This window comes from Brassica napus, chromosome C3 (assembly GCF_020379485.1).
Source record: "Brassica napus cultivar Da-Ae chromosome C3, Da-Ae, whole genome shotgun sequence".
Lineage (NCBI taxonomy): Eukaryota > Viridiplantae > Streptophyta > Magnoliopsida > Brassicales > Brassicaceae > Brassica > Brassica napus.
The window spans coordinates 38424555-38443567 of NC_063446.1; the positions used below are offsets into that span (position 1 = coordinate 38424555).

General features: G+C 39.2%; 2 non-coding genes across 2 annotated transcripts; both read right to left on the reverse strand.

Moving 5' to 3' along the window:
- Positions 1–3934: 3934 nt before the first annotated feature.
- On the reverse strand, positions 3935–4041 carry LOC125584753. Its single transcript, XR_007321662.1, has one exon. It is a non-coding gene; the product is annotated as a small nucleolar RNA R71 (small nucleolar RNA).
- Positions 4042–9117: 5076 nt separating this feature from the next.
- LOC125584697 lies at positions 9118–9224 on the reverse strand. Its single transcript, XR_007321606.1, has one exon. It is a non-coding gene; the product is annotated as a small nucleolar RNA R71 (small nucleolar RNA).
- Positions 9225–19013: the final 9789 nt, after the last annotated feature.

Sequence of the window (19013 nt, forward strand, 5' to 3'; positions counted from 1 at the left end):
GAGTATGATGGAGAAGAACGAGATTGGGCGAGGCGTCCGTACAGGCCGTACCTTGGCCGTACACTCTTGGGCGAGTAACTTCGATCACGGTTAAACCAAAGTTACTCATGTAACTTTGGATGATAAAGGAAAGCTCGATTCACTCCTCTTAGGAATCAGACCGTTGAGATAAGGATAAGGGAGCATAAGACAGGATATAAAGGATTGGATAAAGGCAAAAGGTGCTTTATATCTAAGGAAGAAGCTCATTGGATGGTTTGAATTAAAGCAAGACCTTATTCTTTGTAATAGTATCCATTCTGAAACCCTCATCCCCTTATTGTCTCTCTATATATATTGTACTCTCTGATCATTAATATAATCATACAGTTCTGAGTTTCTCTCTCTAAATTTATACTCTCTTAATCATGATTCTAAACTAATCTCACCATAATCTCTTATTATGTGTTCTAATCTTCTTTAAATCCTTTCATTCTCTTAATCTAATACACACAAATGATACTGGATCGTTTTGTTTTCTAGCATGGACATTAATCGGTGCACTAGCATACATATGTTGGGATTATTTCGGGATTCATTGGTGGGTTTTTTTCTTTCTTTTTTTAACTGCCTTCGGTCTACGAGGCAAACTAAACCAGTTATTGTGGATCTCATAATATTTTTTAGCTGTGCGTAATTAGATGAAAACGTAATCATAGCTTTTGATGATCTCAACATTTGTGTGCAGTAGCGGTGACCATATGTATTCATGTGTTTCTTATAGTGCAAAATGCTTTTTAACCATCTAATATCTATTTATCATTACATTTGCTTTCTATTATGGTCAATAATTTGGTGGAATAAAGTTAATAGTTAGCTGGTCAGCTTTACATCCAAGCAAACATGAGAATTATTATACAACTCGCTACCAAAAGAAATTAAAAAGAAGAAGAGGGAACTATTATATAACTAACAAGAAAGTAGTTATGTACGTATTATTTATAACAGTATTTACAAAGTAATAATCATCTTATATATACAATTCATTTATCAAAATGTCTACCTAATTCTCTTACAAAATACTATTATATCTAGTAGGACTCGACATTTTATCCGTTAAATTTGAATCGATTAGTTATTTGTTTCGATCCGATCCGAAAATTCCAGATATCCGTAAATTTTCGAATCAAAGCAAATATTAAAAATCAATATCCGTTAAAATCGAAGCAAATCACAAATATTAAAATTTTGGAAAGCGAATATCCGATCCGATCCGGCAATATATAAATACATGTATATCTTGATTATATTTAAAGTTTTCAATGTATAAAATTATATAATTATTATTCTAACATATGATTTGATAAATTTTATTCACATTATTACTTATATAAATGTTACAAAAAAGGAAGAGAACACATTTATGATAATTATATTTTTTTCTTAAATTTTGTGTTATTATAGTTGTTAACTAAGTTCAAATTTTTTTACAAAATATGTAGATTCACTACTTCTTTTAATTTTTATCATATATATCATGCAAAAAAATATTTTACAAAACAAATTTTTATCAAATTTTTATGATTATTTGTATTAATCAAAACATATGAGATATTTGTAAGTATTCGTAAATATCCGTAAATATCTATTTATTTTCCGGATATCCATTTTTCCGAATATCCGTATTTTTCCGAAGCAAAGCAAATCGAAAAATAAAATATCTGTGACATACGAAGCAAATCATAAATATCTTCAAAAATCCGGATATCTGATCCGTGCCCAGGCCTAATATCTAGCTAGTTTGTTGATATCTTATGAATTTTCATGATTTTATTCATTCATCCTTGTACATTTTGATCATATAGACTAGGATTTAGTCATCTTTAGGTTGCATTTTGCATACATGAGTCTTTATTAGGGGCTGGAGTGTGCTATGGAGTTCTTGGAGGTGTTTAGAGACATTTCTGGTGCAAAAGGGTGAAAGATAAACATGGAGGGAAGTCTTAAAGATATCTTCTGTTGCTAATATTTTGGGAAGACATAGTAAATTGAGTTAGCTTTCTAATGGAAGTGGTTTCAAGTCATTTGGAGCTGTATTGGAGGAGTTATGATAGATTTACTAGAAGCATATCAACCCTGGTCGAACCCGGGTAGACCACTGCGGGTTCCCTAACCTGCGCGGGCGAAGAAGGCTGGACGACAGAAGCTGACGCGGGTAGACCAGCGCGGGTTGGACGACCCAGTGCCAGTAGACCAGCGCCGGTAGACCAGCACGGGTTGGAGCGCGGACGACCCAGGACGACCCAGCGCGTGTTGGACGACCCGACCTTTACCCGGGTCACATTTTCAGGTGGTCGAATTTTAGTGTTTTTAAAGTGTTTTTAGACTTTTTAATGGAAACCATTAGGTTTTCCAAGGAGTTATAAATACTCTTGTAATCCCAAAGTTGGATCTTATCTTGTTTTCTATCTAATCACAAAGAACTTTTATGTGAAATATTTAATCTTGATCATTATCTTTTGTGATTGCTTAATTATCTTGATCACTAATCATGATTAACACCAAATCATCATTGATTCTTGAGTTTATCATGAAGATTAGTGAGTAGTCATCTTTGGATTCATGGGTTATGATGATTAAGTGATGATCTAGAATGTCTAGGATAGATTAATATGTTTTCTTGTTTGATTGAGTGAACTTAATGCTAATCTAGAGTTGGTCATCTCAGATTAGAGATCTAGATATTTCATCGCCTGAAAGGTGTTCGATGAAATGTCTGAGCCAACTCAACATGCTCTTAACTTACCCCACTAAAGACATTTGATGTTGGGGGAGTTTTAATAGTTGAATGATCTGTTCTTAATGATTGCTAGCTAGACACAAACCAAAGAGATTTGATGTTTGATCTATGAGAGCAAATAAGCTTTTGTCTTGATAAAGAACTAGCTTAGAAATGTTATCTACACTTAGAGAAATGTGTTGATTGAAGCTTGCCATTTTAGATTAACACTTAGTCATCTGAAAACAAATTCCTATACCCATGGCTCTTCTTTTATCCAATTGCTTGAAAGTTGCTAGTTAGTTGTTTTAGAATCTTGTTAGTTTAATCAAACCACTTCATTGAACTTAATGCACTTAGATTAAGTTTGAACCTGCATTATGTTTGCATCAAAATACTTAGAAATGGATTGACATCTTAAATACTACATGATTTGAATTAGGACCCTTGAAAAGTCCATTTCAAATTTGGCGCCGTTGCCAATTCTAAGTTGATTTTGACATTGAGATTTGGTCCTTACTTGAGACTAAGTCTTATTTCCTTATATCTAGTTACTGATTCTCTCTCCTAGCCCTTTTGTATCTCAGGTGCATGAACTTGCGGAGCAGAGACCCAACAGACCTAGTTCCAAGAGTTGAAGATATTAGAGCACTTGAAAGGGAGATTACAAGGAGAAGAAGAGAAGAAGAGCAACAAGCTCAATTAGACAGATTGGGGTTTGTGATGGATCAACATCAGAATCAGCCTCAAGATGGAGAGGGCATTGGCCAAAGAGCTGCCAACCTTAGGGCACAACACCCACAGCGCCAAGCTAGAGCTACTGGCACACATGATAAGCCCAATATCCATGGCCATAGAGCTGGCATCAGAGCACCAGCTGTGGAAAACAACAACTTTGAGATCAAGTCAAGCTTGATAAACATGATTCAGAGCAACAAGTACCATGGTCTTGCCTTGGAGGATCCACTAGACCACTTGGATAATTTTGATAAGCTGTGTGGAACAACAAAGATCAATGGTGTCTCTGAAAATGCATTCAAGCTAAGGTTGTTTTCATTCTCTTTGGGAGAAAAAGCTCACACATGGGAGAAGAGCCTTTCAAGAGATTCAATCACCACATGGGATGAGTGCAAGAAAGCTTTCCTTACCAAGTTCTTCTCTACTTCAACAACTGCTAAGTTAAGGAATGAAATCTCTGGATTTCATCAAAGGAATCTTGAAGACTTTGAAGAAGCATAGAAAAGGTTCAACAGCTACATCTCTCAATGTCCTCATCATGGCTTCAATATGGAGAGTTTACTTAGTACTTTCTACAGAGGTGTTTTGCCTAAATTTAGAAGTCAGCTTGATACTGCTAGCAATGGCTTCTTCTTGGGGAGAACTGAAGCAGATGCTTTGGAGCTTGTAGAAAATATGGCTAAGAGTGATTCAGTCTACAGTGATAAGCATGATAGAAGCAACAGAGGCAGTGGAGGTGATGATACAAACACAAAGAGAGAGTTGAAGGCTCTACAAGATAAAATGGATTGGCTTCTTTTGGATAGAGCCAAACAAGAGAAAGTAAACTTTGTTGGTGAAAAGACACAAGAGGAGACAGTTGTGGTTCATGAAGTTGATGGTCTAGAAGGTCAAGAAGAGCTATGTTTTGTGAATGTTAATGGGACATGGTACAAGAAGGAGCCTAACTTTCAGTACAACAACTACCAACAAAAGCCCTTCTACAACAACCAACAAGGTGGTTACCAAGCTAGGCAAAACTACTCTCAAGGCTTCTCCTCCAAAGGAAATCAGTCTACACAAGGCCAAGCCGGATCTTCTACTTCTGCTCCACAAGAGAGTAGCACTGATGCAATGTTGAAACAGATCTTGGAGTCCCAAACTAGAAGTGAGAAGCACATTGGATATGAGCTGAAGAACTTTCACACCAAAGTTGATGGAAGCTACAATGACCTCAACAACAAGTTCCTACAACTCTCCTCTCACTTCAAGGCTTTGGAGAATCAGTTTGCCTCTATGCCTTCAACCTCCAAGCGCCCAATGGGATCTCTACCAGGAAAATCAGAGCAGAATCCCAAAGAGTATTGAGTTAAGTGATCATGAGAAAGAGGTGGATCAAATTGACAGCTTCTTGTATGGAGCAAAATTTGTTTCCCAGGCTGCAGCACAGATTGTGGATAAGACTGAACACAATACTATGGATAGGGTAAAGGCACAAGCTGAACTGAAGGTTGCAGCAGAGAATCTGAAGAGAGATGAGCACAAGGCTGAGAATCAAGTTGAAAGAGAGGCTGTGCAGGGGCTAAAAGAATTAAAGTTGAAAGGAACCACTGAGGTTGAGCAGTCACCTTATGATAAGCTCCCATTTCCTCAAAGGGTCCTCACCAAATCTCAAAAGAAGGTGATCTCCGAGTTCAGAAAGGACATGAGTGCTGTAGGAGTCAAGCTTCCAGAGATCTCACATATGCGGGATGCTCATGTTCAAATGATGCTCATCAGGGACATTCTAGCTCACAAAGAAGAAGTAGCAGAGCTTCTAGACATCTCTACTATGCAGCTTGATCCACCAGTCACACCAAAGTCCCTTTCCAAACTAGAAACCCAAGGGAAGTTCACCTTGTCTTGCTCCCTTGGTAAGTTCACACTTGATGATGCTCTTGTTGATTCTGGTGCAAGTGTGAATGTGATCTCAATGGAGATGGTGAAGAGTCTTGGGATTGAAAACATGGAACCAAACACATCCTTACTACTGTTTGGGGACTCCTTTTCTACAACTCCAATTGGTCTCATCAAGGACTTTCTTTTGAAGATTGGAGCTTGCACCATTCCTATTGACCTCACTGTTTTGAAGATGGCAACTGGGAAGAGAGTCTCATTGATCCTTGGAACACCATTTCTCACAACAGTAGGAGCTTGTATTGACTTTGCCAACAAGAAGGTCACACTCCTCAATATAAACAAAGTTGTCTCCTACCCAATCAAGTCTCCAATGATGAATGTTGAGTACTGTGGAACCATCACTTGTGGAGAACCTTCCATTGAAAAGATTAAGGATGAAATGGTTGTTAGTGGAAAAGAAGGTCTTGATGGAGAGTCCTCTAAAGAGATGTGTGATGAGCACTTGGAAAGTGCTACAAAGGAGGAGGTAAGTAGAGCCACAAAGGCTGCTCATGACAAGAAGAAGATGATGAAAGAACCTCACCCTCCACCTCTTGATATGATGCCACACACTCTCACTCTTCACCCAATGAAGTTCAAGGATGGAGCTATTGAGTACAAGATCAAATGCAAGGGAAAGTCTACACCATTCTCAAGTGCAAAGGCCATCATCACTCCACAGCTCCAAGATGATCCAATCAAGCTTCAAGAGCTTCTCTCTCAAGTCCTCACCATCACTCTTGAAAGTGGGAAGGATCCTCCTTCTCCACTCTTCGCTTGAGGTACCACTCCAACCTTTCCAATGTATATACCAGTTTTTTTTTGCATATATTCTTTCTTTCGGGTATCTCTTTCAACTTACTAACACAGAGAGTGTGTGAACTAAGTTTGGGGGAGGTACCAAGTATTTGATCATGTTTGCTTTGATTAAATTGCATTGAGTCTTGCATTGTACATACATATTTGCATAGAAAAACCAAAAAAAAATTGAAAATTTTGAAAAACACAAAAAGAAGCATGTAGTTGCATCACTTGCATTCTTAGGATTGAGTCTAGAGCATATAGGTTGCATTCATGAATAGGGAGAAACCTTGTAAAGAACACATGTCTAGAACTCAAAGTGACACCCTAATTAAACATATCAAGTAGCTTAAGCATCTCTTGAAATTATTGCATGCTTCGAGCCTTGAAAACTCTTCTTGAAACTTGTTTGCTTGCTTGATATTGGCATTGTTTTCAAAATCAGCTCCAAACTGAACTTGGCTTGAATGAACTTAATCTCTCTTGCATATGGGCACTTGCATACTTAATCATGGATCTCATACACATTTGGGTTACCTTATTCCATTATACCACTCTTTGTTAACCCAAATGGCACTCCATACCCTACAACCATAGCCATTCTTTGAAACCAAACATTGATTTGCATGAGTGAGACCTCTTTTGATAGCTTGTCATGTGCAAAATCTTGAGAGTATTGGAGGCGACATAGATTTGTTCTCATCTCTTGCTAGCATAATGAGCTAGCATTTGGGGATGGTGAGTGGGTTTGTTGATATCTTGCATATTTACATTGTTTTATCCATTTATTCATGTGCATTTTCATCATATAGATTAGGATGTAGCCGATGTAGCCATGTCTAGGTTTCATTTTGCATACATATGTCTCTATTAGGTATTGGAGTACCAAATGGAGTTCTTGGAGACATTTGTGTGCGTTTGGAGCTCAAAAGAGGTGATTAAGGTGATCATTGGACGAGCAATGCATGGGAGCGACCTACCGGAGCGACGCCATGAACTCGCTCGCCATTTACGCTTCGGAGCGACCTCCTAGAGCGACAAGGCGAAGTCACTCCAGCTCCTAGAGCGACCTCACCACAACGACACCCAGAGGTCGCTCGGGTTGTGTCGATTTGAGAGAGACGAACAAGCCGGGAGCGACCTCCTAGAGCGACACCCTAAGGTCGCTCGCGTTTGTGGTTTCTGAACAAGCCGGGAGCGACGTCTTCAGAGCGACACAGCCAGGTCGCTCGCGAGGAGACGACCCGGGAGCGACGTCTTCGGAGCGACACAGCCAGGTCGCTCGCGAAGAAACGATCTGGGAGCAACCTCTCGCAGCGACGTGCCGAGGTTGCTCCGCGTCTATTTGTTTGGCCGAATTCATGTTTTTTCAAGGGCCTTTTGGTCATTTCATTATGCACGTTTTTACTTTTCAAAAACCTATGTTTTAAGTACCTTTGGTAGCCACCAGAGCCAGACAATCTCTTTTCTGGAGAACAACTAGTAAAACTTCTTTTGATTCAGATTTCATTGCTTTCATCTTGTGTTCTTGTTGATTTCTTATCTATTCCTCTACATGATTAATCTGAAATCCAATATGGGTTTAAGAGGAATCATGGAGATTAGTGAGTAATCACTTTTTGAATTCATGGGTTAGGGAGATTAAGGGTGATTAGGTTAGTTCTATGATGTTTTAGTGTAGATCATTCTTGTTCCTTGCTAGTAGAGTATTCACAATGCATCTTCTGAGTTGGCCACTCAAAAAGTTGATCGATAGGCATTTCCCACCCGAAAGGTGTTCGATGAAATGCTTGAGACAACTCTCCTAGACTTTTAGTATACTTTGCCAAAGACATTTGTTGTTAAAGATACTAAGATAGCTAATAGACTTGTTAGTAATGATTGTTTTGACATTATTCAACCAAAGATATTTGATGTTTGAGATATGTTAGCAAATGAGCATTCATGTAGACATAGAGCTTGCTTAGAATTGTGTCTAGGCTTAAGGTTGATAGTTTGATTGATCATTTGCCATCCTTAGTTCGAAACTTGATCATCCAAGGTCTAATCCCTATGCCCATGAGTTCTCTTTTCCCTTAGTCAAGAAAGTATCATTCTGTAATTGCTTTCTAGTATTAGTAGTAATTTAAAACCCATCTAAATCATTGGTTGCACTTAGATTAAGTGAGTACTTTCATTCTCGGTGCTTTGATATCCCTCAAAACTGGTTCGACAATCATTTATACTACAACATTTGTCTTAGGAGCCTTGAAAACTCCTAACATCAAATTGGCGCTGTTGCCGGATTCTGAGTAGATTTGAACATTGAGATTTAGTCACTTGCTTGAAACTAAGTCATTTTAATTTTGTTTTGTTACTGATTCTTCTTCTTCACCTACCTTTAACTTTCAGGTGTATGAACTTGAGGAGCAGGGGTCCATCAAACCTAGTTCCAATAGTAGCAGACATCAGAGCTTTAGAGAGGGAGTGTGCTAGAGCTAGAAGAGAAGAAGAACAACAAGCCCACTTGCAGAGATTGGATATTGATATGGCAGATCCACCGCAAGGGGCAGAACACTAACCGCGGGCAGCTCGACCCATTGGTACTTATGACCGGCCCATCATTCATGGTCATAGACTGGGAATCCGAGCACCGGCTGTGGCAGCCAACAACTTTGAGGTCAAGTCAGGACTCCTCAACGTGATCGAGAACAACAAATATCATGGCTTGGCTTTAGAGGATCCATTCGATCACTTGGACAGGTTCGACAGCTACTGTGCGTTGTCAAAAACCAATGGTGTGTCAGAGGATGCCTTAAAGCTGAAGTTAGTGGGAGAAGTCTCTACCCATCGACTCTATCACTACTTGGGATGAGTGCAAGAGAGCATTCTTGGAGAAATTCTTCTCATCCTCAAGAACTGCTAAGCTGAGAAATGAGATCTCCAGTTTCCAACAGAAGAACTTGGAAGGATTCAGTGAAGCCTGGGAGAGATTCAAAGGCTATCAAACCAAATGCCCATATCATGGTTTCTCTAAGGAGAGCTTGCTCAGTACCTTCTACAGAGGTGCCATTCCTAAGTACAGAGCCAGATTGGATACAACTAGCAATGGGTTCTTCTTGGGAAGAACTGAAGATGATGCAGAAGAGCTGGTTGACAACATGGTGAAGAGTGATGCAGTCTACAGTGCAGATCACGACAGAGGCAGTAGGGGTGATGATAAGCAGACGAGGAAAGAGATCAAAGCTTTGGAAGACAAGATCGACCTACTCATTGCTGAAAAAGCCACCCAAGAGCAGCTGAAGTTTGTTGGTAACTCCAAGCAGGACGATCCACCTATTGTCCATGAGGTTGAGGGTTTGGAAGGTTAGGAAGAGCTGTGTTTCATCAACAACAATGGTAGCTTGTACAAAAAAGAGCCCAACTTTCAGTTCAACAACTACCAACAGAAATCCTATCCCAACAACCAACAGAGTGGTTATCCGCCTAGAAACAACCATCAAGGCAGCTATCAGCCTCAGGAAAACCCCTCTTCTGGTTCCTCTGCTCCTCAAGAGAGCAGCACTGATACCTTACTGAAACAAATCTTGGAGTCTCAGAATAGAAGTGAGAAGCATGTTGGTTATGAGTTGAAGAACCTTCACTCCAAGATTGATGGAAGCTACAATGAGCTCAACAACAAATTCTCACATCTTGCTTCTACAGTCAAGAATTTAGAGAATCAGTTTGCTTCCATGAACACTCACCAGAATCGCCAGCAAGGATCTCTACCTGGAAAATCTGACCAAAACCCTAAGGAGGCCAAAGCTATCACCCTTAGGAGTGGTAAGCAGTTACCTCCTACAACCCTCACCAGGGATGCTGAGAAACTAGGTGAGGAGGTGGCCATCAACTTAGATGATGAAGTGGTGATTGTTGATGAGAAAATCAATGATGAAATCTTGGAGAAGATTGTGGAAGCTAAAGGTAAAGGAAAGGTTGGGGAAGAAAAGAAAACAGTGAAAGATGGTGAAGTTGTTGCTCCAGCAAGTGAGAATTCTTTTGTTCCTCCTCCCTATGAATCCAAACTTCCATTCTCTGGTAGATTCAAGAGGCAGCTGCTAGAGAAGTACAAAGCTCTGTTTGAGAAGCAAATGAGTGAGGCTCAGGTTGCAATGCCCATCATCGATGCTTTCATGTTGATTCCTCAATACAACAGGTTCCTGAAAGATGTTGTAGCTGCAAAGAAGAAGGAGATGGAAGGCATGATGATTCTTACCCATGAGTGCAGTGCCATCATCCAGAGGCTTGATGTTCCAGAGAAGTTAGAGGATCCAGGATGCTTCACACTACCTTGTGCTCTTGAACCTATGGTATTTGAGAAATGTCTCTGCGATTTGGGAGCTAGTGTTAGCTTGATGTCTTTGTCTGTTGCAAAGAAGCTTGGATTCACTCAGTATAAGAAGTGTAGACTCTCTCTGGTGTTAGCTGATCGTTCAGTGAAGTACCCTGTGGGCATCTTAGAGGACCTCCCTGTGAAGATTGGAAGGTATGAGATACCTACAGATTTTGTGGTGCTTGAGATGGGTGAGGAGGCTCAAGACCCATTGATTCTTGGAAGGCCATTCTTAGCTACAGCATGAGCAATTGTTAATGTGAAAGAGGGCACGATTGATCTCCATTTGGGTAAAGGGCATGTTCTCCACTTTGACATCAAGGGGAAAATGAAGAAACCAACTGTGTTCGGGCAAGCCTTCCACATTGAAGAGATGGGCACTCCTGCTGATGAGCACCTTGAAGAGTTACCACCTGAGAACGACGAGGAGGGAGCATCTCCCTCTACTCATTCCCCATAGAAGGTAACCCACTACTTTCCCTTGTATATACCATTTCGTTTTTGCATATTAGTTTTCTCTTTTTGAGTATCTCTCTCTCCTTGACAACACAGAGACTGTGTCATTTAAGTTTGGGGGAGGTACCAAGTATTTGATCATGTTTTCTTTGATGTTGTTTCATTGAGTCATGCATTGCATACCTATTTGCATATAAAAAAAAATCATTTAGTTTGCATCATTTGCATTTCTAGGAGAGTCTAGAGCATATAGGTTGCATTCACTTACATTGGGAGCAATGATTTTAAATGTCTTGTAAAGAACACTACTTTGCACCTGAGTAGCTTATGCACCTCTCAAAAAGACTTGTATGCTTCGAGCCTTGAAAACTCTTCCTGAAACTTGTTGATTGCTGAAACTCAGTCTTTGAAGCCAACTACAACCTTATTTGAACTGAACGAACTTAATGCATCTTGCTCATGGTCCCTTGTGTACTGAATCATGGATATACACACTTGAGTTGTCACATCCTTTATGTCAATCTTTTTGACAACCTCTAGTGGTAGACCTCTCCCCAAAATCCATTCCTCCGTTTAAGCCTTCATTGATTGATGAGTGAGGCCTTTTTCGGAAAGTCTTACATGCACATAATGTTGAGAGTATCGGGAACGACAATGCTTGATCTTCATTCTTGTTAGATTAGGCACATTATTGTCTAGCCATAGGATGGGGGTGAGTGTTGTAAAGTTTGATTTGGGAGTATGACAAAGTTGAAGGAAAAGAGTGAACTCTTGTGTTTAATTGACTAGTCTTTATGGGATAAGTAGAGAAACTTCTAGCTCAATTTGTGAAAATTCTTGCCCCCAAACAAAAACAAAAAAAAAAGAAAGAAAATTGGGATAGCAAAGTTGTTTAGAGCTAAGATTTGTTTAGAAGTTGAGAAAATCCTTTATAGATTTCAAAGAAAAAAAGTTTTATGTGCAAAGTGTTCTTGGGATCTTTTGGTGAGAGATGGGAGTTGGGTTTGACATTGGGAAGTGATTGTGTAACTTGTATGTTTGGGAAAAGGGTAGAACAATGGAGATTGAGAATTGTATGCATGAGTTGGTCCCTTTCTTAGATATATTATGTGCAATGTCAAGGCTACTTGTTTCGAGAGTAAACCACTTTAAAGATCATATATCTTGAACTTCTTGACTAACTTGAATAAAAAAAAAATCTTCCCTTACCCAACCAAATGATTTGGACCAATTGACCATTTATAAGAATTCACATGATGTTTTATGCTTAATGAATGTGAGAGTTGGTTGATTTGAATGTGTGAATGCATGATGATGAGTGTAGGGATGAAAAGAGTTGAGATATGCCTAGGGCTGGGACTTCGGATATTCGGTTCGGGTTCGGATAAGATCCGATCGGGTCCGGGTTTTTCGGATAAATGAATTCTATACCCAATGGGTACTTAGTAAATTTCGGTTCGGGTTTCGGATCGGGTACTACCGGTTTCGGGTCGGTTCCGGGTACCCGTTTCTTATGTGAATTATATAAATATTTACAAAATAAAATAATTATATACCAGTTTTTTATTTATTTATTTTATTTTTTTAAAAAAAAGTTAATAGAAATCGTATATATATTAGTAATATGTATTAAATACAACGAAGTTGAACTAGTCTAGTGGTATTGCAGTTGTTGCTTTGCCTATCCAACCCGGGTTCAACCCTCGAAAGATACAAATCTATGTTTTTTAAGCATAGAATTCGGGTTAAACGGGTACCCGTTCGGTTTCGGGTAAAAACCGGAACCGAACCGATACCCATGGATAATTAACACTAATACCCATCGGATAAATTGCCTAGAACCGAAACCGAACCAAACCGGTCCATTTCGGGTCGGTTCCGGTTCGGGTATTCGGTTATGGATAAAAATCCCAGGCCTAGATATGCCTAGAGAAGCTAGAGTATAATAAGAGAGGGTGTACTAATGCTGAATTTAGATGTTGATTTGAGTGCTTTGTGTGTTTCTTTTGGCTATGAGCTCCCACCTCCAAACCTCTCTCCTTATAAGTTCTAGAAAGTTCACTTGAGGACAAGTAAGAGAATAAGTTTGGGGGAGTTGATATCTTGCATATTTACATTGTTTTATCCATTTATTCATGTGCATTTTCATCATATAGATTAGGATGTAGCCATGTCTAGGTTGCATTTTGCATACATATGTCTCTATTAGGTATTGGAGTACAAAATAGAGTTCTTGGAGACATTTGGGTGCGTTTGGAGCTCAAAAGAGGTGATTAAGGTGATCATTGGACGAGCAATGCATGGGAGCGACCTACCGGAGCGACGCCATGAACTGGCTCGCCAGTTACGCTTTGGAGCGACCTCCTAGAGCGACAAGGCGAAGTCGCTCCAGCTCCTAGAGCGACCTCACCACAGCGACACCCAGAGGTCGCTCGGGTTGTGTCGATTTGAGAGCGACGAACAAGCCGGGAACGACCTCCTAGAGCGACACCTTAAGGTCGCTCGCGTTTATGGTTTCTTAGCAAGCCGGGAGCGACGTCTTCAGAGCGACACAGCCAGGTCGCTCGCGAGAAGACGACCTGGGAGCGACGTCTTCGGAGCGACACAGCCAGGTCGCTCGCGAAGAAGCGATCCGGGAGCGATCTCTCGCAGCGACGTGCCGAGGTCGCTCCGCGTCTATTTGTTTGGCCGAATTCATGTTTTCTCAAGGGCCTTTTGGTCATTTCATTATTCACGTTTTTACTTTTCAAAAACCTATGTTTTAAGTACCTTTGGTAGCCACCAGAGCCAGACAATCTCTTTTCTGGAGAACAACTAGTAAAACTTCTTTTGATTCAGATTTCATTGCTTTCATCTTGTGTTCTTGTTGATTTCTTATCTATTCCTCTACATGATTAATCTGAAATCCAATATGGATTTAAGAGGAATCATAGAGATTAGTGAGTAATCACTTTTTGAATTCATGGGTTAGGGAGATTAAGGGTGATTAGGTTAGTTCTAGGATGTTTTGGTGTAGATCATTCTTGTTCTTTGCTAGTAGAGTATTCACAATGCATCTTCTGAGTTGGCCACTCAAAAAGTTGATCGATAGGCATTTCCCACCCGAAAGGTGTTCGATGAAATGCCTGAGACAACTCTCCTAGACTTTTAGTATACTTTGCCAAAGACATTTGTTGTTAAAGATGCTAAGATAGCTAATAGACTTGTTAGTAATGATTGCTTTCACATTATTCGACCAAAGACATTTGATGTTTGAGATATGTTAGCAAATGAGCATTCATCTAGACATAGAGCTTGCTTAGAATTGTGTCTAGGCTTAAGGTTGATAGTTTGATTGATCATTTGCCATCCTTAGTTCGAAACTTGATCACCCAAGGTCTAATCCCTATGCCCATGAGTTCTCTTTTCCCTTAGTCAAGAAAGTATCATTCTGTAATTGCTTTCTGGTATTAGTAGTAATTTAAAACTCATCTAAATCATTGGTTGCACTTAGATTAAGTGAGTAATTGCATTTTCGGTGCTTTGATATCCCTCAGAACTGGTTCGACAATCATTTATACTACAACATTTGTCTTAGGAGCCTTGAAAACTCCTAACATCATTTGTGTATTCTAAATATTATTATTTTGGGTTTGGGGAGTGAGAAAGATGAACAAAGTGTCATGGGAAAAGAAAAAAAAAATCATAGGGACAAAAGGAAAGAAGGAAGCTCTAGATTGTGTACAAAAGAACATTCCCCCTTATAATAAAAAAAAGAGAGAAAAGAAAAGAGAATCAATGAGAAGGTGGGAAGGGAAATGAGAAAGAGTTAGAGCTAAGTGTTGTAAAAAGTGAATAAAAGTCTCTAGTTGGTTGAGTCAAAAGAAAAAGAGAGTTGTTCATTGGGTGAGTGATGTGAGTGGATGCTATTTTGGTTTTAGGATGGGGATGAAAATGGTAAAGCTTGTAATCACTTAGGAAAAGGGTAGAACAATGAGAATGGATCTATGTATGCATGAATTGCTTCTAGTCTTAGATAAATTTTGCATAATGATCAAGCTCCTTGTTCTTGAGTGATAACCACCTTGAAATTATGCATTTGAACCCTCCTCTTCATTCACATTAGACCATTTGCTTACCTAGCCAAATGATTGAGATCATGTGCCCATTTGTGAGAATTCACCTTGTGTGTGTGTGTGTGTGAATCAATGTGAGGGCTGGTTAAAAGAACTTGTTGGTTGATAAGCATTGCAACTTGTGTAGAGGTTTAAGAGTATTGATAGGCCTAGAGAAGCTAGAGTACAATAAGAGAGTTTGCTCATGTTTTTTGCTATGTTTCTTTAGGATGTCAAGTTTAGTGCTAGAAAGTGTTTCTTTTGGTTATAAGCTCTCATCTTTATATATCTCCTTCTTGAGTTTTTGAAAAGTTTACTTGAGGACAAGTAAAAGACTAGTGTGGGGGAATTAGTATCTTATGAATTTGCATGATTTTAGTCATTCATCATTGTACATTTTGATCATATAGACTAGGATTTAGTCATCTTTAGGTTGCATTTTGCATACATGAGTCTTTATTAGGGGCTGGAGTGTGCTATGGAGTTCTTGGAGGTGTTTAGAAACATTTCTGGTGCAAAAGGGTGAAAGATAAACATGGATGGAAGTCTTAAAGATATCTTCTGTTGCTAATATTTTGGGAAGACATAGTAAATTGAGTTAGCTTTCTAATGGAAGTGGTTTCAAGTCATTTGGAGCTGTATTGGAGGAGTTATGATAGATTTACTAGAAGCATATCAACCCTGGTCGAACCCGGGTAGACCACCGCAGATTCCCTTACTCGCGCGGGCGAAGAAGGCTGGACGACAGAAGCTGACGCGGGTAGACCAGCGCCGGTAGACCAGCGCGGGTTGGACGACCTGCGCGGACGACCCAAGACGACCCAGCGCGGGTAGACCAGCGCGGGTTGGGCGCCCCGACTTCTACCCGGGTCACATTTTCAGGTGGTCGAATTTTAGTATTTTTAAATGGCTTTTTAGACTTTTTAATGGAAACCATTAGGTTTTCCAAGGAGTTATAAATACTCTTGTAATCCCAAAGTTGGATCTTATCTTGTTTTCTATCTAATCACAAAGAACTTTTATGTAAAAGATCTAATATTGATCATTATCTTTTGTGATTGCTTAATTATCTTGATCACTAATCATGATTAACACCAAATCATCATTGATTCTGGGGTTTATCGTGAAGATTAGTGAGTAGTCATCTTTGGATTCATGGGTTAGGATGATTAGGATGATTAAGTGATGATCTAGAATGTCTAAGATAGATTAATATGTTTCCTTATTTGATTGAGTGAACTTAATGCTAATCTAGAGTTGGTCATCTCAGATTAGAGATCTAGACATTTCATCGCCTGAAAGGTGTTTGATGAAATGTCTGAGCCAACTCAACATGTTCTTAACTTACCCCACCAAAGACATTTGATGTTGGGAGAGTTTTGATAGTTGAATGATATGTTCTTAATGATTGCTAGCTAGACACAAACCAAAGAGATTTGATGTTTGATCTATGAGAGCAAATGAGCTTTTGTCTTGATAAAGAACTAGCTTATAAATGTTATCTAGACTTAGGGAAATGTGTTGATTGAAGCTTGCCATTTTAGATTAAAACTTAGTCATCTGAAATCAAATTCTTATACTCATGGCTCCTCTTTTATCCAATTGCTTGAAAGTTGCTAGTTAGTTGTTTTAGAATTTTGTTAGTTTAATCAAACCACTTCATTGAACTAAATGCACTTAGATTAAGTTTGAACCTGCATTCTCTTTGCATCAAAATACTTAGAAATGGATTCACATTTTACATATTACATGATTTGAATTAGGACCATTTCATTTGTTAATCCATTTCATTTGTCTAACGATTAACGAAAATATATCTTTTATTCTATTTAGATACAGAAAAGACTCGTCTGTTGAGGAGGTCAATGAGAGCCGAGACTTATCAGGGGATAATAATAAGTCCACGCGGCGAATCCAACACTACAAGAACACTAAGAGCACTCCTATTGGAACAAAAGAAAATGATGTAATAAAAAAAAGTAGGAAGAGATAATGAAAGAAATAAGAATCGTTTTTTTAATTATATTTATTTTACTGCCCGAAAACTGATAAAAAGGTTTTGATTACAAGCGTCGGTTCGTACAAAATTTCCCATATCAAACTACTCCTAGCTAGTTTCGTTTGACCCATATCCTCGGCACATTCCGCTAGATCGGATTCATAATCCTCGACAGCCATTTACCGTTCTTTACCATTGACAATGACCACATGAATGAGAGATTCACCTCGTTTCATCGGACGCCGGGGTTTTCCATATCGCTTCCCGAATAGCTAGCTCACAACGAACTTATCTAGACTTGTAATCATCACCATCGATGAAGCGCAAGCGAGAGTGATGGAAGGTTCCAAAGATGCTCATGAGTAGAATCCCGAAACTGCTGTACAACCATCTCCACCGCCAAGAACAATGCATGAAAACGGGTTTGAGTAGCAACCGCCTCGATGATCAAAGAGAGCCCTTAAACCTGCACAAAGAAAGAGAGGAGCACTACCAATAAGGGTCAAGAGACCAATCACCGGTACTGGGATATGCTAATCGCCAATTGGAGTCACCACCGAACACCAAAGAGCCGTAGACCACCTCGACTGAAGAAGAAACGACGCCAATTGCCTCTACCGAAAACCGATAGATGGACAACTTGTGACTGTGAGATATGTCTACGGTAACATACGCAGACAAGATTCGAAATGGAACCAGCTCTCCCTTACGGACTAGACGCCAAAGCCGTCAAGTTCGAACAACCCGAGGCCCAATAGTGGAGAGAAACTGAAAGGAAGGCCGGAGGAACCACACACGCACAGCCATAGACGACTGCGAGTACACAGCTCACCGAGACTTCACACGCCTAAGTCGGAGACATGCGCTACCACACAGCAGCCAACCAACCTCTGGACGCACCAAGACGCCTTTGCAAGTAAAAGGGCCTTCCAATTAGCAAATCTAGTCTCTTTAATAATGGGCCCTCAAAACCTGGTGGAGGACTGGGTATTTAAATTTCAAACAGTTTGGGCATGTGGATAATTTTTCCTAATTTGTGTAATTAATCGTTCTTGTCGCGATCAATGTTCTAGAAGACAAATACATCAAGAATCTAGTGGAATTAGTTGCTTTCATAGGATAACCAGCTCATCACCTAGGCTTCGTATATAAGTAATTCTTAATTTAAAGAAACACCAACCCCCTTTTACTTTAGGCTTTTCCTTTTTAAGATTTTAGATCGATACATACGAAATCATCAATGTTAGAGAATCTGCATCATATGCATATGCAGTCAACTTCACGGGGAATTCACACAATCTTCGAAAAAAAAAATATTAAAATAAATAAAAGAAGTGAACATGTCTTCTACAGGGTCACTGCACTAAATCCGGGTCGTCACTGTAGCGCGGGCCCCACGGTACGTGGCAATCCGTGATTGGTCCGATTAATTAATTTTTTTTTTTTTTAACAAAAATCAAACAGAAAAAAATAATAATAAAAAAATATTTTATAAACCTTTTATATGGAATTCACTGGTGCAGATGCCCTTAGTATGTCACTATTCAGATGACCAACCTTTACTAATATATAATTTATATACACATTAACTAGTCCCAAAACTACACGAACCCTTTTTCTTTTATTTCACAGATTGTTCGTGCTTTTTCGTTGTTTCTTTAACTAATTGTTAGATGATGTCCCCCAAAAAATATTTGTTAGATACTTTTTTGCAAATTGTATTGTTAGATTCTGAAAGACTTGCAAATTTAAACTATTTTGAATATACATATTTTTGTAAGATTTCTTGTCGTTAACGATAAAGTAAAAGAATTACTAGACAATTCAAATTAACTAAGAGTGGTAAAAATAGTGGGAAAATGATTATCAACAAACTTATAAAATTAAGTCATATTA